We start from the raw sequence: 21369 nt of genomic DNA on the forward strand, positions 1-21369 counted from the left end.
GTTTGGATTTGTTTTGTAACATTTTTAAACATTTGGCTTAAATTGCTAAAAATATGAAACGCTTGGATTTGTTTCACAGCATCTGTAAATATTTGGCTTAAATCGCTAAAAATTTGAAACGATTGGATTTGTTTCGTAATGTTTGTAAAAGTTTGGTTTAAATTACTAAAAAGTTGAAAGATTTGGATTTGTTTCGTAACATTTCTAAACGTTGGGCTTAAACCGTTAAAATGTGAAACGTTTGGATTTGTTTCGTAACGTTTTTAAACGTTTCGCTTCAATTGCATAAAATGTGAAACGCATGGATTTGTTTCGTAGCGTTTGTAAACATTTGGCTTAAATCCCTAAAAAGGTGAAACATTTGGATTTGTTTCGTATCGTTTGTAAACGTTGGGCTTAAATCGCTAAAAAGGTGAAACGTTTGGATTTGTTTCGTAACGTTGGTAAACGTTGGGCTTAAATCACTAAAAAGTGAAATGTTTGGATTTGTTTCGTAACGTTTTTAAACATTTGGCTTAAATCGCTAAAAAGGTGAAACGTTTGGTTTTGTTTCGTAACCTTTGTAAACGTTTTGTTTCGTAACATTTTAAACGTTTGGTTTTGTTGCATAACCTTTGTAAACGTTCGGCTTAAATTGCTAAAAAGGGGAAATGTTTGGTTTTGTTTTCATAACATTTGTAAAAGTTTGGCTTAAATCGCTAAAAGGTGAAAGGTTTGGATTTGTTTCGTAACGTTTTTAAACGTTTGGCTTAAATTGTTAAAAATGTGAAACGCTTGGATTTGTTTCGTAGCGTTTGTAAACATTTGGCTTCAATCGCTAAAAGGGGAAACACTTGGATTTGTTTCGTAATGTTTGTAAACGTTTGGCTTAAATCGCTAAAAAGGTGAAACGTTTGGATTTGTTTCGTACCGTTTGTAAACGTTGGGCTTAAATCGCTAAATAGGTGGAACGTCTGGATTTGTTTCGTAACGTTTTTAAGCGTTGGGCTTAAATCGCTAAAAAGGTGAAACGTTTGGTTTTGTTTCGTAACCTTTGTAAACGTTTTGTTTCGTAACGTTTTAAACGTTTTGTTTTTTTTATAACCTTTGTAAACGTTCGGCTTTAATCGCTAAAAATGTGAAACGCTTGGATTTGTTTTGTAACGTTTTTAAACGTTTGGCTAAAATTGCTAAAAGTGTGAAACGCTTGGATATGTTTCGTAGCGTTTGTAAACGTTTGGCTTAAATCGCTAAAAAGGTGAAACACTTTTATTTGTTTCGTAATTTTTGTAAACATTTGGCTTATATCGCTAAAAAGGTGAAACGTTTGGATTTGTTTCGTAACGTTTGTAAACGTTGGGCTTAAATCGCTAAAAAGGTGAAACGTTTGGTTTTGTTTCGTAACCTTTGTAAACATTTTGTTTCGTAACGTTTTAAACGTTTGGTTTTGTTTCATAACCTTTGTAAATGTTCGGCTTAAATCGCGAAAAAGGTGAAACATTTGGTTTTATTTTCGTAACGTTTGTAATAGTTTGGCTTAAATCGCTAAAAGGTGAAACGTTGGGATTTGTTTCCCAACGTTTTTAAATGATTGGCTTAAATTGCTAAAAATGTGAAACGCTTGGATTTGTTTCGTAGCTATTGTAAAAGTTTGTCTTAAATCTCTAAACAAGTGAAACGCTTGGATTTGTTTCGTAATGTTTTTAACATTTGGCTTAAATCGCTAAAAAGGTGAAACGTTTGGATTTGTTTCGTAACGTTTGTAAACGTTGGGTTTAAATCGCTAAAAAGTGAAACGTTTGGATTTGTTTCGTAACGTTTTTAAACGTTGGGCTTAAATCGCAAAAAAGGTGAAACGTTTGGTTTTGTTTCGTAACCTTTGTAAACATTTTGTTTCGTAACGTTTTAAACGTTTGGTTTTGTTTCATAACCTTTATAAATGTTCGGCTTAAATCGCGAAAAAGGTGAAACGTTTGGTTTTATTTTCGTAACGTTTGTAATAGTTTGGCTTAAATCGCTAAAAGGTGAAACGTTGGGATTTGTTTCCCAACGTTTTTAAATGATTGGCTTAAATTGCTAAAAATGTGAAACGCTTGGATTTGTTTCGTAGCTATTGTAAAATTTTGTCTTAAATCTATAAAAAAAGTGAAACGCTTGGATTTGTTTCGTAATGTTTTTAACATTTGGCTTAAATCGCTAAAAAGGTGAAACGTTTGGATTTGTTTCGTAATGTTTGTAACCGTTTCGCTTAAATCGCTAAAAAGGTGAAACGTTTGGATTTGTTTCGTAACGTTTGTAAACGTTGGGTTTAAATCGCTAAAAAGTGAAACGTTTGGATTTGTTTCGTAACGTTTTTGAACGTTTGGCTTAAATCGCTAAAAAGGTGAAACGTTTGGTTTTGTTTCGTAACCTTCGTAAACGTTTTGTTTCATAACGTTTTAAACGTTTGGTTTTGTTGCATAACCTTTGTAAACGTTCGGCTTAAATTGCTAAAAAGGTGAAACGTTTGGTTTTGTTTTCGTAACATTTGTAAACGTTTGGCTTAAATCGCTAAAAGGAGAAACTTTCGGATTTGTTTCGTAATGTTTTTAAACGATTGGCTTAAATTGCTAAAAATGTGAAACGCTTGGATTTGTTTCATAGCTATTGTAAAAGTTTGTCTTAAATCTCTAAAAAGGTAAAAGGCTTGGATTTGTTTCGTAATGTTTTTAACATTTGGCTTAAATCGCTAAAAAGGTAAAACGTTTGGATTTGTTTCGTAACGTTTGTAAACGTTTCGTTTAAATCGCTAAAAAGGTGAAAGGTTTGGATTTGTTTCGTAACGTTTGTAAACGTTGGGCTTAAATCGCTAAAAAGTGAAACGTTTGGATTTGTTTCGTAACGTTTGTAAGCGTTGGGCTTAAATCGCTAAAAAGATGAAACATTTGGTTTTTTTCCGTAACCTTTGTAAACGTTTTGTTTCGTAACGTTTTAAACGTTTTGTTTTGTTTCATAACCTTTGTAAACGTTCGGTTTAAATCGCGAAAAAGGTGAAATATTTGGTTTTGTTTTCGTAACGTTTGTAAACGTTTGGCTTAAATCGTTAAAAGGTGAAACGTTTGGATTTGTTTTGTAACATTTTTAAACATTTGGCTTAAATTGCTAAAAATATGAAACGCTTGGATTTGTTTCACAGCATCTGTAAATATTTGGCTTAAATCGCTAAAAATTTGAAACGCTTGGATTTGTTTCGTAATGTTTGTAAAAGTTTGGTTTAAATCGCTAAAAAGTTGAAAGATTTGGATTTGTTTCGTAACATTTCTAAACGTTGGGCTTAAACCGTTAAGAATGTGAAACGTTTGGATTTGTTTCGTAACGTTTTTAAACGTTTCGCTTCAATTGCTTAAAATGTGAAACGCATGGATTTGTTTCGTAGCGTTTGTAAACATTTGGCTTAAATCGCTAAAAAGGTGAAACATTTGGATTTGTTTCGTATCGTTTGTAAACGTTGGGCTTAAATCGCTAAAAAGGTGAAACGTTTGGATTTGTTTCGTAACGTTGGTAAACGTTGGGCTTAAATCGCTAAAAAGTGAAACGTTTGGATTTGTTTCGTAACGTTTTTAAACATTTGGCTTAAATCGCTAAAAAGGTGAAACGTTTGGTTTTGTTTCGTGACCTTTGTAAACGTTTTGTTTCGTAACGTTTTAAACGTTTGGTTTTGTTGCATAACCTTTGTAAACGTTCAGCTTAAATTGCTAAAAAGGGGAAACGTTTGGTTTTGTTTTCATAACATTTGGAAACGTTTGGCTTAAATCGCTAAAAGGTGAAAGGTTTGGATTTGTTTCGTAATGTTTTTAAACGTTTGGCTTAAATTGTTAAAAATGTGAAATGCTTGGATTTGTTTCATAGCGTTTGTAAACATTTGGCTTCAATCGCTAAAAGGGGAAACACTTGGATTTGTTTCGTAATGTTTGTAAACGTTTGGCTTAAATCGCTAAAAAGGTGAAACGTTTGGATTTGTTTCGTACCGTTTGTAAACGTTGGGCTTAAATCGCTAAATAGGTGGAACGTCTGGATTTGTTTCGTAATGTTTTTAAGCGTTGGGCTTAAATCGCTAAAAAGGTGAAACGTTTGGTTTTGTTTCGTAACCTTTGTAAACGTTTTGTTTCGTAACGTTTTAAACGTTTTGTTTTTTTTATAACCTTTGTAAACGTTGGGCTTTAATCGCTAAAAATGTGAAACGCTTGGATTTGTTTTGTAACGTTTTTAAACGTTTGGCTAAAATTGCTAAAAATGTGAAACGCTTGGATATGTTTCGTAGCGTTTGTAAACGTTTGGCTTAAATCGCTAAAAAGGTGAAACACTTTTATTTGTTTCGTAATTTTTGTAAACATTTGGCTTATATCGCTAAAAAGGTGAAACGTTTGGATTTGTTTCTTAACGTTTGTAAACGTTGGGCTTAAATCGCTAAAAAGGTGAAACATTTGGTTTTGTTTCGTAACCTTTGTAAACATTTTGTTTCGTAACGTTTTAAACGTTTGGTTTTGTTTCATAACCTTTGTAAATGTTCGGCTTAAATCGCGAAAAAGGTGAAACGTTTGGTTTTATTTTCGTAACGTTTGTAATAGTTTGGCTTAATTCGCTAATAGGTGAAACGTTGGGATTAGTTTCCCAACGTTTTTAAATGATTGGCTTAAACTGCTAAAAATGTGAAACGCTTGGATTTGTTTCGTAGCTATTGTAAAAGTTTGTCTTAAATCTCTAAACAAGTGAAACGCTTGGATTTGTTTCGTAATGTTTTTAACATTTGGCTTTAATCGCTAAAAAGGTGAAACGTTTGGATTTGTTTCGTAACCTTTGTAACCGTTTCGCTTAAATCGCTAAAAAGGTGAAACGTTTGGATTTGTTTCGTAACGTTTGTAAACGTTGGGTTTAAATCGCTAAAAAGTGAAACGTTTGGATTTGTTTCGTAACGTTTTTAAACGTTGGGCTTAAATCGCTAAAAAGGTGAAACGTTTGGTTTTGTTTCGTAACCTTTGTAAACATTTTGTTTCGTAACGTTTTAAACGTTTGGTTTTGTTTCATAACCTTTGTAAATGTTCGGCTTAAATCGCGAAAAAGGTGAAACGTTTGGTTTTATTTTCGTAACGTTTGTAATAGTTTGGCTTAAATCGCTAAAAGGTGAAACGTTGGGATTTGTTTCCCAACGTTTTTAAATGATTGGCTTAAATTGCTAAAAATGTGAAACGCTTGGATTTGTTTCGTAGCTATTGTAAAATTTTGTCTTAAATCTCTAAAAAAGTGAAACGCTTGGATTTGTTTCGTAATGTTTTTAACATTTGGCTTAAATCGCTAAAAAGGTGAAACGTTTGGATTTGTTTCGTAACGTTTGTAACCGTTTCGCTTAAATCGCTAAAAAGGTGAAACGTTTGGATTTGTTTCGTAACGTTTGTAAACGTTGGGTTTAAATCGCTAAAAAGTGAAACGTTTGGATTTGTTTCGTAACGTTTTTAAACGTTTGGCTTAAATCGCTAAAAAGGTGAAACGTTTGGTTTTGTTTCGTAACCTTTGTAAACGTTTTGTTTCATAATGTTTTAAACGTTTGGTTTTGTTGCATAACCTTTGTAAACGTTCGGCTTAAATTGCTAAAAAGGTGAAACGTTTGGTTTTGTTTTCGTAACATTTGTAAACGTTTGGCTTAAATCGCTAAAAGGAGAAACGTTTGGATTTGTTTCGTAATGTTTTTAAACGATTGGCTTAAATTGCTAAAAATGTGAAACGCTTGGATTTGTTTCATAGCTATTGTAAAAGTTTGTCTTAAATCTCTAAAAAGGTTAAAGGCTTGGATTTGTTTCGTAATGTTTTTAACATTTGGCTTAAATCGCTAAAAAGGTGAAACGTTTGGATTTGTTTCGTAACGTTTGTAAACGTTTCGTTTAAATCGCTAAAAAGGTGAAAGGTTTGGATTTGTTTCGTAACGTTTGTAAACGTTGGGCTTAAATCACTAAAAAGTGAAACGTTTGGATTTGTTTCGTAATGTTCGTAAGCGTTGGGCTTAAATCGCTAAAAAGGTGAAACGTTTGGTTTTTTTTCGTAACCTTTGTAAACGTTTTGTTTCGTAACGTTTTAAACGTTTTGTTTTGTTTCATAACCTTTGTAAACGTTCGGTTTAAATCGCAAAAAAGGTGAAATATTTGGTTTTGTTTTCGTAACGTTTGTAAACGTTTGGCTTAAATCGTTAAAAGGTGAAACGTTTGGATTTGTTTTGTAACATTTTTAAACATTTGGCTTAAATTGCTAAAAATATGAAACGCTTGGATTTGTTTCACAGCATCTGTAAATATTTGGCTTAAATCGCTAAAAATTTGAAACGCTTGGATTTGTTTCGTAATGTTTGTAAAAGTTTGGTTTAAATCGCTAAAAAGTTGAAAGATTTGGATTTGTTTCTTAACATTTCTAAACGTTGGGCTTCAACCGTTAAAAATGTGAAACGTTTGGATTTGTTTCGTAACGTTTTTAAACGTTTCGCTTCAATTGCTAAAATTGTGAAACGCATGGATTTGTTTCGTAGCGTTTGTAAACATTTGGCTTAAATCGCTAAAAAGGTGAAACATTTGGATTTGTTTAGTATCGTTTGTAAACGTTGGGCTTAAATCGCTAAAAAGGTGAAACGTTTGGATTTGTTTCGTAACGTTGGTAAACGTTGGGCTTAAATCGCTAGAAAGGTGAAACGTTTGGCTTTGTTTCGTAACGTTTGTAAGCGTTGGGGTTCAATCGCTAAAAAGTGAAACGTTTGGTTTTTTTCCGTAACCTTTGTAAACGTTTTGTTTCGTAACGTTTTAAACGTTTTGTTTTGTTTCATAACCTTTGTAAACGTACGGCTTAAATCGCTAAAAAGGTGAAACATTTGGTTTTGTTTTCTTTAAGTTTGTAAACGTTTGGCTTAAATCGTTAAATGGTGAAACGTTTGGATTTGTTTCGTAACGTTTTTAAACATTTGGCTTAAATTGCTAAAAATATGAAACGCTTGGATTTGTTTCGCAGCGTTTGTAAACATTTGGCTTAAATCGCTAAAAATGTGAAACGCTTGGATTTGTTTCGTAATGTTTGTAAAAGTTTTGCTTAAATCGCTAAAAAGGTGAAACGTTTGGATTTGTTTCGTAACATTTGTAAATGTTGGCCTAAATCGCTAAAAAGGTGAAACGTTTGGTTTTGTTTCGTAACCTTTGTAAACGTTTTGTTTCGCGTTTTAAACGTTCAGTTTTGTTTCATAACCTTTGTAAACGTTCGGCTTAAATTGCTAAAAAGGTGAAAAGTTTTTAAGCGTTGGGGTTCAATCGCTAAAAAGTGAAACGTTTGGTTTTTTTTCCGTAACCTTTGTAAACGTTTTGTTTCGTAACGTTTTAAACGTTTTGTTTTGTTTCATAACCTTTGTAAACGTACGGCTTAAATCGCTAAAAATGTGAAACATTTGGTTTTGTTTTCTTTAAGTTTGTAAACGTTTGGCTTAAATCGTTAAATGGTGAAACGTTTGGATTTGTTTCGTAACGTTTTTAAACATTTGGCTTAAATTGCTAAAAATATGAAACGCTTGGATTTGTTTCGCAGCGTTTGTAAACATTTGGCTTAAATCGCTAAAAATGTGAAACGCGTGGATTTGTTTCGTAATGTTTGTAAAAATTTTGCTTAAATCGCTAAAAAGGTGAAACGTTTGGATTTGTTTCGTAACATTTGTAAATGATGGGCTTAAACCGCTAAAAAGGTGAAACGTTTGGATTTGTTTCGTAATGTTTTTAGACATTTGACTTAAATTCCTAAAAATGTGAAACCCTTGGATTTGTTTTGTAGCGTTTGTAAACATTTTGCCTAAATCACTAAAAAGGTGAAACGCTTGGATTTGTGTCGTAATGTTTGTAAACGTTTGGCTTAAATCGCTAAAAAGGCGAAACGTTTGGATTTGTTTCGTAATGTTTTAAACTTTTGGATTGGTTTTGTAACGTTTAAAGTTTTTCTTAAATCGCAAAAAAAGGTGAAACGTTTGAATTTGTTCTGTAACGTTTGTAAACGTTTGGCTTAAATCGCTAAAAATGAGAAACGTTTAGATTTGTTTCGTAACGTTTTAAACGTTTGGCTTAAATCACAAAAAAGGCGAAACATTTGGATTTGTTTCGTAACGTTTGTAAATGTTTGTCTTATATCGCTGAAAAGGGGAAACGTTTGAATTTGTTTCGTAACGTTTATAAACATTTGGCTGAAATCCATTAAAAGGGGAAAAGTTTGGATTTGTTTTGTAACGTATTAAACATTTGGATTAGTTTCGTAACGTTATAAACGTTTGTCTAAAGTCGCTAAAAATGTGAAACATTTGTATTTGTTTCGTAATGTTTGTAAACGTTTGGCTTAAATCGCTAAAAAGGTGAAATGTTTGGATTTGTTTTGTAACGTTTTAAACATTTGCATTGGTTTTGTAACATTTTAAACATTTGGCTTAAATTGATATAAAGGTGAAACATTTGGATTTGTTGCGTAACGTTTGTAAAAGTTTGGCATAAATCGCTAAAAAGATGAAAAGTTTATATTTGTTCTTCAACGTTTGTAAATGTTTGGCTTAAATTGCTAAAAAGGTGGAACGTTTGGATTTGTTTCGTAATGTTTTAACGTTTGGGTTAAATAGCTAAAAAAGTGAAACGCTTGGATTTGTTTCGTTACATTTGTTAATGTTTGACTTGTATCGCTAAAAAGGGGAAACATTTTGTAAATGTTTGGCTTAATTCGCTATAAAGGTGGAACGTTGTGTTTTGTTTCATATCGTTTGGAACGTTTGGCTTATGTTGCTAAAAAGGTGAAACGTTTGGATTTGGTTCGTAACGTTTGTAAATGTTTGGCTTATAATGCTAAAAAGGAGAAACGTTTGAATTTGTTTTGTAACGTTTCTAAACGTTTGGCTGAAATCCCTAAAAAAGGTGAAACGTTTGGATTTTTTTGGTAACGTCTTAAATGTTTGGATTGATTTCGTAACGTTTTAAACGTTTGACTTAAGTCGCTAAAAATGTGAAACATTTGGATTTGTTTCGTAATATTTGTAAACATTTGGCTTAAATCGCTAAAAAGTTGAAACGTTTGTATTTGTTTCGTAACGTTTGGATTAGTTTCGTAACGTTTTAATCATTTGGCTTAAATTGATAGAAAGGTAAAACGTTTGAATTTGTTTCGTAACATTTGTAAACGTTTCCCATAAATCGCTAAAAAGGTGAAACGTTTGTACTTGTTTCGTAATGTTTTAAACGTTTTTGGTAACGTTTTAAAGGTTTGGCTTAAATTGCAAAAAAAGGTAAAACTTTTGGATTTGTTCAGTAACGTTTGTAAACGTTTAATTTAAATCGCTAAAAAGGTGGAACGTTTGTATTTATTTCGTAACGTTTCAAATGTTTGGCTTAAATCGCTAAAAAGGTGAAACGTTTGGATATTTTTCGTAACGTTTGTAAACGTTTTGCATAAATTGCTAAAAATGGGGAACGTTTGGATTTGTATCTTAACATTGAGTTTACGAAAGATCAATTTCATATAGATACTGGCATATCTCGAAAATTAATCTAAGATGAAAAACAAGTACAAATGAGGGACTAATTGTAAGAGTTATAATTTAGTAGGAAACTAACTGTACTATGTCTAAGTTAATTAGGGACTAATTTATAAGAGTTATAAATTAGTAGCAACCTAATTATATTTTAACCAAGTTTTATGATTAGAAGGCTTAAGTAATTAATTAGTGTAATTAATGATACTTAAAGCATTAATCATAAGTTAGTGGAATGATGATGTCATGGTGATGATGAGATAAGGTCATGTCATATATGTGATGTCATATGATGACATCACCTATATGATGTCACCACATGAAAGGTGTCATGTGGTGGCAACACCTTTGCTTGGTGTGTGACACCTAGCATGCAAGGTGTTGCATTCTTAAGACATGCTCTAACCTATTAATAGATCTTGTCCTTGCTCATTTCAAAACACCACCCAACACAGATCTCACTACAAAGTTTTAGAGAGAGAAAGTACTTGAAGGAGTTGAAGTAGTCATTAATCACGAGAAAAACTTGGCGACGTTTTTCATACATCCGAACAAGGACGTAATCGCGGGGAGAGTTTGAGCTTACGGCTCCTCGGCAAGAGGAACTCTTGCGGATTACTTCAAGGCGAGGATTCAATCGGACGCATACTCGTGTGGACGAGCTTGAGGTCGCCGTACTTTTTGGACTACAAGAATCGTTGGATAATCCACACAGGTATTCTTCTTATGATTCCTAGATGCATGCTTTAATTACTAAATGATACGACGATCCATTTGTTTTTTATATGATCAACTTTAGGATTCAGATTGTTGGAATTTCGATTTTGTGTTGAAATATACGATCTAGACCCGGGCCTCCCGCTGCGCCGACACGTTTTGCTTAAATCGCTATATAGGTGAAAAGATTGGATTTGTTTCGTAATGCTTTAAACATTTGGATTGGTTTTGTAACGTTTTAAACATTTGGCTTAAATCGTTAAAAAAGGTGCAACGTTTTGATTTGTTTCGAAACGTTTTATATGTTTGGCTTAAATCGCTAGAAATGTGAAATGTTAGGGTTTGTTTCGTAACGTTTTAAACGTTTGGCTTAAATTGCTTAAAAGGTGAAGCATTAGGATTTATTTTGTAACGTTTTGAACATTTGACTTATATCGCTAAAAAGGGGAAACGTTAGGATTTGTTTCGTAACGTTTTATTAGTTTCAATTGGTTTCGTAACATTTTAAACGTTTGGCTTAAATCACTAAAAAGGTAAAACGTTTCGATTTTTTTCGTAACATTTTAAACGTTTGGATTGGTTTCGCAACGTTTGGCTTAAATCGCTGAAACGGTGAAACGTTTGGATTTCATTCGTAAAGTTTGTAAACGTTTAACTTATATCCCTAATAATGGGAAATGTTTAGATCTGCTATGTAACGTTTGTAAGAGTTTGGCTTAAAACGCTAAAACGGTGAAACATTTGGATTTGTTTCGTAACGTTTGTAAAACGTTTAAATTAAATCGCTAAAAAGGTGAAACATTTGGATATATTTCGTAATGTTTTAAAAATTTGGATTGGTTTCGTAACGTTTTAATCGTTTGGCTTAAATTGCTAAAAAGGTGAAATCTTTGGATTTGTTTCGAAACGTTTGACACGTTTGGGTTAAATTGCTAAAAAGGTGAAAGGTTTGGATTTGTTTCGATACATTTTAAACGTTTGGCTTAAATCGCCAAAAAGGTGAAACGTTTGGATTTATTTCGTAACGTTTTAAACTTTTGGGTTGGTTTCGTAATGTTTTTAACGTTTTGCTTAAATCGCTAAAAAGGGGAAACATTTTTGTTTGTTTCGTAATGTTTGTAAACGTTTGGCTTAAATCACTAAAAAGGTGAAACGTTTGAATTTGTTTCGTAACGATTTTATACGTTTGGCTTATATCGCTAAAAGGGTGAAACGTTAAGATTTGTTTCATAACGTTATAAACGTTTAATTTGGTTTCGTAACGTTTTAAACGTTTGGTTTAAATTGCTAAAAGGGTGAAACGTTTGGATTTGATTAAAAACGTTTTAAACATTAGGCTTAAATCGCTAAAAAGGTTAAATATTCGGATTTGTTTCTTAAAGTTTTAAATGTTTGGCTTAAATCGCTAAAAAGGTGGAATGTTAGGATTTGATTTGTAACGTCATAAACGTTTGGCTTAAATCACCAAAAAGGTGAAACGTTAGTATTTGTTTCGTAACTTTTTAAACATTTGGATTTGTTTCGTAAAGTTTGAAACGTTTGGATTTGTTTCGTTACATTTTTAACGTTTGGATTTGATTCGTTACATTTTTAACGTTTGGATTGATTTTGTAACATTTTAAACGTTTGGCTTAAATCGCTAAAAAGGTAAACGTTAGGATTTATTTCGTAGCGTTTTAAACGTTTGGCTTAAATCGCTGAAAAGCGGAAATGTTAGGATTTGTTTTTTTAACGTTTTACACGTTTGGCTTAAACCGCTAAAAAGTATTAGGATCTGTTTCGAAACATTTTAAACGTTTGGCTTAAATTGCTAAAAAGGTTTTGGATTTGTTTTGAAACGTTTTAAACGTTTGGCTTAAATGGCTAAAAAGGGGAAACATTTGGATTTGTTTCGAAACGTTTTAAACGTTTGGCTTAAATCGCTAAAATAGTGAAACTTTAGGATTTGTGTATTAACCTTTTTAACGTTTTGATTCATTTTGTAACGTTTCAAACGTTTGGCATAAATTGCAAAAAAGGGAAAACATTTGGATTTGTTTCGTAACATTTGTAAACGTTTGCCTTCAATCTTTAAAAAGGCGAAACGTTTGGATTTGTTTCGTAATATTTTAAACGTTTGGTTTGGTTTCATAACGTTTTAAACCTTTGGCTTAAATCGCTAAAAAGGTGAAAAGTTAGGATTTGTTTCGTAACGTTTTAAACGTATAGATTGGTCTTCTAACGTTTTAAACGTTTATCTTAAATTGCTAAAAAGGTGAAAACATTTGGCTTAAATTGCTAAAATGGTGAAACGCTAGTCTTTCTTTCATAACGTTTCGATTGGTTCGTAACGTTTGTAAATGTTTGTCTATAATCGCTAAAAAGGTGAAACGTTTTGATTTATTTCGAAACGTTTTAAACGTTTGGCATAAATCGGTAAAAAGGTGAAATGTTAGGATTTGTTTCGTAACGTTTTAAACGTCAGGCTTAAATCGCTAAAAGGGTGAAACATTAGGATTTTTTTCGTAAAGTTTTAAACGTTTGGCTTGTATGACTAGAACGGGGAAACGTTAGGATTTGTTTCGTAACGTTTTAAGAGTTTGGATTGGTTTCGTAACATTTTAAAGGTTTGGCTTAAATCGCTAAAAAGGGAAACGTTTGGATTTGTTTCGTAACGTTTGTAAACATTTGGTTTAAATCACTATAAAGGTAAAACGTTTGGATTTGTTTCGTAACATTTTAAACTTTTCGATTGGTTTCGTAACGTTTTAAACATTTGGCTTAAATCGCTAAAAAGGCGAAACGTTTGCATTTGTTTTGTAAACTTTGTAAATCTTTGGCTTAAATCTCTAAAAAGGTGAAATGTTTGGATTTGTTTCGTAACATTTTATACGTTTGCATTTCGTAACGTTTTAAACATTTGGCTTAAATCGCTAAAAAGGTGAAACTTTAAGATTTGTTTAGTAATGTTTTATATGTTTGGATTGGTTTCGTAACGTTTTAAACGTTTGACTTGAATCACTAAAAAGGTGAAATGTTAGAATTTGTTTCGTAACGTTTTAAAAAATTCAACTTAAATCACTAGAAAGTTTTAGGATTTGTTTCGCAATGTTTTAAACGTTTGGTTTAAATCGCTAAAAAGGTGAAACGTTAGGATTTGTTTCGTAGCGTTTTAAACGTTTGGCTTAAATCACTAAAAAGGTGAAACGTTAGGATTTGTTTCGTAACATTCTAAACGCTTGGATTGGTTTCGTAACGTTTTAAACATTTGGCTTAAATTGCTAAAAGGTGAAACATTTAGATTTGTTTCGTAACGTTTGTAAACATTTGGCTTAAATCGCGAAAAAGGTGAAACGTTACGATTTGTTTTGTAATGTTTTAAACGTTTGGATTGGTTTTGGAACGTTTTAAACGTTTGGGTTAAATCGCTAAAAACGGGAAACATTTCGATTTGTTGCGCAACATTTGTAAGCGTTTGGCTTAAATCGCTAAAAAGGTGAAACATTTGGATTCGTTTCGTAATGTTTGTAAACGTTTTTCTTAATTCGCTAAAAAGGTGAAACATTTGGATTTGTTTCGTAACATTTTAAACGTTTGGATTGGTTTCGTAACGTTTTACACGATTGGCTTAAATCCCTAAAAAGGTGAAATATTTGGATTTGTTTCGGAACGTATGTAAACATTTGGCTTAAATCGCTAAAAAGGTCAAACGTTTGAATTTGTTTTGTAACGTTTGTAAACGTTTTGTTTAAATTTCTAAAAAGGTGAAACATTTGAATTTGTTTCATAATGTTTTAAACATTTAGATCTGTTTCAGAACATTTTATACGTTTGGCATTAATCGCTAAAAAGGTGAAACGTTTGAATTTGTTCGTAATGTTTGTTAACGTTGGCTTAAATTGCTAAAATGGTGAAACGTTTGGATTTGTTTCGTAGCGTTTGTATTTGGATTTGTTTCGTAACGTTTTTAAACGTTTGGGTTAAATCGCTAAAAATGTAAAACTTTTGGATTTGTTTTGAAACGTTTGTAACGTTTGGTTTAAATCGCTCAAAAGGGGAAACGTTTGCATTTGTTTCGTAGCGTTTTGAACGTTTGGATTGGTTTCGTAACGTTTTAAACGATTGGCTTAACTCGCTAAAAAGGGGAAACGTTTGGATTTTTTTCGTAATGTTTGTAAAAGTTTGGCTTAAATCGCTAAAAAGGTGAAACGTTTAGATTTGTTTCGTAACGTTTGTCAACGTTTGGCATAAATCGTTAAAAAGGTGAAACGTTTGGACTTCTTTCGTAACGTTTGTAAATGTTTTGCTTAAATTGCTAAAAAGGTAAAATGTTTGGATTGATTTTGCAACGTTTTAAACGTTTGGCTTAAATCAATAAAAAGGGGAAACGTTTGGAATTGTTTCGTAACGTTTGTAAATGTTTGGCTTAATTTGCTAAAAAGGTGAAACATTTCGATTTGTTTCATAACGTTTTGGATTGGTTTCGTAAAGTTTTAAAAGTTTGGCCTAAATCGCTAAATATGTGAAACGTTTGGATTTGTTTCGTATCGTTTTAAACGTTTGGATTGCTTTCTTATATTTTGAACGTTTGGCTTAAATCGCTAAAAAGGTGAAACGTTTGGATTGGCTTGGTAACGTTTTAATTGTTTAGCTTAAATCGCTAAAAATCTGAAATGTTTGGATTTGTTTTGTAACATTTGTAAACATTTGGCTTATATCGCTAAAAAGGTGAAATGTTTGGATTTCTTTTGTAACGTGTTAAACGTTTGGATTGGTTTCGTAACGTTTTAAATGTTTGGCTTAAATCGCTAAAAAGGGGAGACGTGTGGATTTATTTCGTAACGATTTAAACGTTTGGCTTATATCGCAAAAAAGGTGAAACGTCAGGATTTGTTTCATAACATTTTAAACGTTTGGCATAAATACCTAAAAAGGTGAAATGTTAGGATTGGTTTCATAACGTTTTAAACGTTAGTCTTAAATCGCTAAAAAGGGGAAACTTTTTGATTTGTTTCATAATGTTTGTAAACATTTGGTTTAAATCGGTAAAAAGGGGAAACGTTTGGATTTGTTTCGTAACGTTTGTAAACGTTTGGCTTAAATTTCTAAAAAAGGTGAAACATTTGGATTTGTTTCGTACCATTTTATACGTTTGGATTGGTTTCGTAACGTTTTAAACGTTTGGCTTAAATCGATCAAAAAGGAGAACGTTTGGATTTGTTTCGTAACGTTTGTAAACGTTTGGCTTAATTTCCTAAAAAGGTGAGACGTTTCGATTTGTTTCGAAACGTTTTAAATATTTGGATTGGTTTCGTAACGTTTTAAACGTTTGGCTTAAATCTCTAAAAAGGTGAAACGTTTGGATTTGTATCATAACATTCGTAAACGTTTGGCTTAAATCCCTAAAAAGTTGAAACATTTGGATTTGTTTGCTAACGTTTGTAAACGTTTTCCTTAAGTCTCTAAAAAGGTGAAACGTTTGGATTTTTTTCGTAACGTTTTAAACGTTTGGATTGGTTTCATAACGTTTTAAATGTTTGACTTAAATTGCTAAAAAGGGGAAACGTTTGGATTTGTTTCGTAACAATTTAAACATTTGGCTTATATCGCTAAAAAGGTGAAACATTAGGATTTGTTTCGTAAAGTTTTGAACGTTTGGATTTGTTACAAAACTTTTTAAACGTTTCACTTAAATCGCTGAAAAGGTGAAACGTTTGGATTTGTTTCATACCGTGTGTAACCGTTTGGCTTAAATCGCTTAAAAGGTGAAACGTTCGGCTTAAATGCCATTGATCCAAATACGCATCAGAACTTATTCTGAAATATAAGTCAATCATAAAAGTTTACGAGTTCTAGTTGAGCCTAAGGGTGTTTAAAAAAAATCATTTTCTGAAAAACTTCCTTTATAAATAAATTTCTTTAAAAGTTGTCTCAATCTAAAATAACCATCGAGTTAGCCGAGTCATTACAACTACAAGCTCAACTCCCAAATTTGGGTGACCTAAGTCAAACCTAAAACAACCAATTATAAAACCTACTCAAAACATTCGTAAATCCGGAAGAATGCCTTTATATAAAATCTCAATCTTTTCTTAAAAATAGGAGCTCAACGTAACCCAAGTATCAAAAATAACCTCAATCACTCAATTGAGAAAAACGTATATCACAATAACCATTCTGAGAAACGCATACTCTCAGCAAACATAACATACCAAAGCATATGACCAAAGACACCTCATGTTGGGTTTTCTAGGTTCATAACGCAGCGGAATTTCAAAAATTTATTAGAAACCCAAACAAAGATCCAATTAATTCAAATTAATAGATTAATAATATAATAAATACTTACTTGTATGTCGAATTCAAACATTAATGTAGGAAGGAAGGAGGTGGTTCACTTTGGTGATACCTGGCCTCGGATCAGAAAAGCCTCCAAAAGAACGCGTCCTCTACGAGTATCCACACGAACATACCATTAGCCAAAACTAGTGCTTGTGTTGTAGCACTATTGCTTCACAAGCAATTTCGAATTATTTAGTGATTTAGTGAATAATGAATTTCGTTATACTCAAACCCATTCCTTAATGTGTATTTATAGTCATACAACAACACTAGGGTTTGAGACAAATTCATATTTCAATCTCATTGTAACTCTTACATGTTTATGTTTATCAAAAACTCCTTTTTGATAATCATACATATATATTAATTATTATAATTATTATCTTCAAAAATAATAAATTAAGGAAAAGACTTATCCTTAAATTTCGAATTTTAATAAATAAATATATATATATATATATATATATATATATATATATATATATATATATATATATATATATATATATATATATATATATATATTATTGCGACAAACTAAAGTATATCAGACAAACGATAACTAGTTCTACCGCGATCTAAAAAGTAAAACAGTTGACTAGTCTAATAACATAAAAAGACCTCTGAGGAATCAAAGAATTGGAGATGACCAACGCTATCAAAATCATAATCCTGGAAAAATTGGGAAAACAACAGTGTCAGATATACTGAGATGAGTTCATAATGCTATTTACATTTATTAAGATTAAAACCCTTAAAACAAATCCTTTTATACTAACATATAGTTGATTATGGAAATACAACATTTAAATGAAACCCCAAAGTCTTATCACAAAGTATAATCCAAAGTAGATGGGAGCAAATCCACATCGATTCCTAAAGTAGGCCAGACATTTGTCAGCCAATCCCAAAGTACTTACCGGTGCACACATTCTCGATACTCGCCTATCGAGTAGCTCGTTTCAATCCAGATCCACAATCGCTTGAAATAGTTCATAAACATTTGACAAATAAAAATAACTTTGCGGTACTTTATAAAGCGGTAAATAACACTATAAACTCACTGCTTGCTTATCCACGTGAATCTTGGCAAAAAGCTAACCTTGCGTAGACTCTAAAGCACGAACAGTCGACGGGTCTAAAACAATGTATAAGTTAAAATATGATCAACCCCTAACTCTAAGATTACTAGACACCACATAGGACTAGCATTTCAAACATAATTAAGGTACAACCAAAGTACAACCAAAGTATCCACACCAATTAATTAACAAATGAGGCAAGTTAAGCTTAGGTGAGTTCTTATCTTTGAAAACGAAACCAAAGTTCTTAAATACTTATATAGTCCTTTCAAAACACAAGAGTTTTCCTAAAGTAGTGTGTTAGCCTTAACTGCGGCATAGCTAAACACAACATGTCGGGCGACACAAGTCCAACCCGACCCAACCATAAACCAAAGTTTAAACCAAGCCTTAAATGAAACCAAAGTTATTTGAAATAAGAACTCATTCCCTAACTTAATAATGCAAAAAACATCATAAGCAATTAAGCCAAATAGCTTGCCAACACTTAGCAAGTAACACCCAAAGTACATACACTTAAATACACCACTTAAATGGAATCAAAAGATTTAAGACCTTTCAAGTTTCATCTTGAACCTAACATAGCTTATCCAAAACAATACACACAATATAACACCTTACATGCCTTTAACTAAATTGTTTAACCCAACAACCTAAGATAAAACTAATATCTTTATATATGTTCAAAAATGTTTTATAACCAAAGTTTACAGCCCTTAGTAACATGATCAACATCACCCTAAGTAGGTATTTAACAAAGCGAAAAACATCGATTGTATCATTAACCAACAAACACCCAAAGTAACCTCTTAAATACTTAAACCACCCTTTGTAAATAATTTCCAGCAACATTAAATCATTCCAAAACAGCAATTTAGTCTTTGTTAAAGCCTCAACTAATCTTCTTACTTAACTTAGCCAATTTTATCAAAGCACTCAATGTGTTAACAACATTTCAAAGACTAAACCAAATCATAAAGTAAATTTCCAGATTGGATTAAGCCCCAAAACAGAATTATAACTTCAAAGTATAATCAATTCGATACACCATTTAATCTAGTCAATCTAAACAATACACCCAATGTATTAGTAACACTAAAAGCCAAGCTTATCATATAATCAATGTTTTCAGATTTTAAAGTTCATATAAAACATAATATACAAGCCAAAATCACCCAAAGTACACAACCAATTTATATCTAATGATCTCTACATAATAAAACAAGGATTTGAGCTACTAACCTCTTGAAAAAGATTAAGAAAAATCTAAAAGGGAAAATCCAGAAAATATAGATCCAAAATCAGCCTAGAGATTGAGAAAGTGAAACAGAATTGAGCACGAGATTGAACGAATCATAAATTAATGGATTTAATCATAAAAACCAAATTAGAAACACTTACCAATGATTCAAATAGAAGAAAATGAGTGGGCAATGGTTTAGAGTGATTAATTAGCCGTTTTAGGGTTCATAATAAGAATGGGGGCTGCAGAAATTGAGTCTAGGGTTTTTATTTTGCAAAAACGTCAAAACAGCTTCTTATATAGAAAAGACGCAGTCAACGATCGTTGGAGACTTTCCATGATCGTTGAAAATGTCCACGATCATTGGCTGGGTCGTCGAGCAGCTCGTGAAGTGCTCAGCCAAAAGAAAATAAAAGTCAACGATCGTTGAACCCATTTCAACGATTGTGAAAACCTCTGATGGATGATCCGAACAGTCGAATGAAAGATAATCCTCTTAGGAACAACATATCCAAAGGGCAGCCCGATCCGACGGTTCAATTGGGAGATATGGACGTCTTACTACTGCATGGCAGATTTGGAAAACATGCAAACATTGTTTTGATAACAACCCGGAAATAAATTAATTCAACAGCAAATACTTAGAGGTTCAAGGGGTATACATAAGTCACTCAACACACCACAACCAAGGTACCACATATATCAATCCGAAAAGAAGTCGGAATCACAAAAAAACCATGACGAAAAAATCGGGATATTACAATCTCTCAAACTTATATAAAATTCTTCCTCGAATTTAACACAACACTACCCACGTAAAACATATCATAAAACTACCTGTCGTCCAAAAAAAAACGCACATAGCCAATGTAAGAACACATAAACATGACACCCAAAGTAATCAAGGAAAACAATTTAACAATTCCGCTTAACAGACTTTGTCTCCTTAGTATACTCCTCAACTCAGTAACCAACCCAAACTGTAATCATAGGATTACCTTTTCTCATCAACCTACGCACTTGCGTAACCATGAATTTAACAGAATGCTTCTCTAAGATATCTCAACAACACCACTCGCATAAAACAACAATCACAATTGGTTACAATAATCCCAATACCACACAACAAGTTAAGCATAATTGAGTTCCCCTTTTGAAAACATAATCCAGAAAGATTATATAACTAAAAACCTTAAATATAAGAGAAAATCTCAGAGTAGTGAATTAGCATTTAAGATTAATCTCACATTTCGGGCGATCCAAGTCTAACCCGACCCAAAGATATTCCAGAGTAAAACCAAACTAGAATCTGAAACCTTTAAATCAACACAACGTGCATTTGAAAACCAGGGAACTCAACGTAGCTTAACAACCAAATAAACCATTTATACAAGATGCTTAAACTTTTTGCAAACACTTGGCATAACCACCTAGAGTAGACACACATGTTCCAAAGCATATAAATGATCCATAAAATGTCTAAATACACATATGAATCATCAAACTCAGATCTAAAACAAGAATTTATCCTTAACACAGACAGGGCATGAGATTCTCAAACTAACAAACAACCATCATGAATTGATTTACCAAATAAGCTTAAACAATGTCGACATGCCAAAATCATACAAACAACCCTAGTATAGTCTATGGGCATCAGCTATAATCTTGAACCACAACCAAAACAACGCAATGCATATCCAAGCATATTAAGCTAACAATCCAACCTTAGATACACCAAGCATGCCCAAACAACATAGAATTGATCCAATCAGAAAACATCAGTCTTAAACATTAATATAAAACCAAAATAATTATGTTAGAACAACGAACAAAACAATATCCAAAATTCAACCCTCAATCAACAATATCGACCAACCAACTTTGTTATCGAAACTCACCAATCACGATTCTCCAATATACGAATACACAATCTAAGCCAAACATAAATCTCCATCTTATCCCATTATAATCACCATAACCTCGTATTCAACGAGAGACCTCTCAATTCAAAATCACAAATAGTCGGTTCATTGGTTATCCTCAAAACCAAGCTTATAGAAAATAATTTTTGTTAAAACAAATATTATATAATAATATCATCTATCTTTCATTAAAGACAATAACATCATAAACTCCATTTTATTTTCATTCTCGAAAATAAACAAACTGTGGAAAATCCTCCGTATCAAAATACACATTGATGTTTCAAAACATCCAAAATTTAAGTCGCTTTTTAATCTTACATTTATTTATCTTTTATAAAAAGAATCACGATTTGAAGAAATCGTTTAACCTGAAAATTTACTATTTCCTTTGAATAAAATTTGATAAAATTTCTTTCTTCCTTCAGAGAGGTAAAATTTAGCAATGCAAATCTCTTAGTTTACTAAAATGCCTTAATATCAATATACCATAAATACTTGGACAAAAAATCGTATCTAAAAAGATAAAGTATTTTTTAAAAAAAA

Source organism: Mercurialis annua, linkage group LG1-X (assembly GCF_937616625.2).
Source record: "Mercurialis annua linkage group LG1-X, ddMerAnnu1.2, whole genome shotgun sequence".
NCBI lineage: Eukaryota > Viridiplantae > Streptophyta > Magnoliopsida > Malpighiales > Euphorbiaceae > Mercurialis > Mercurialis annua.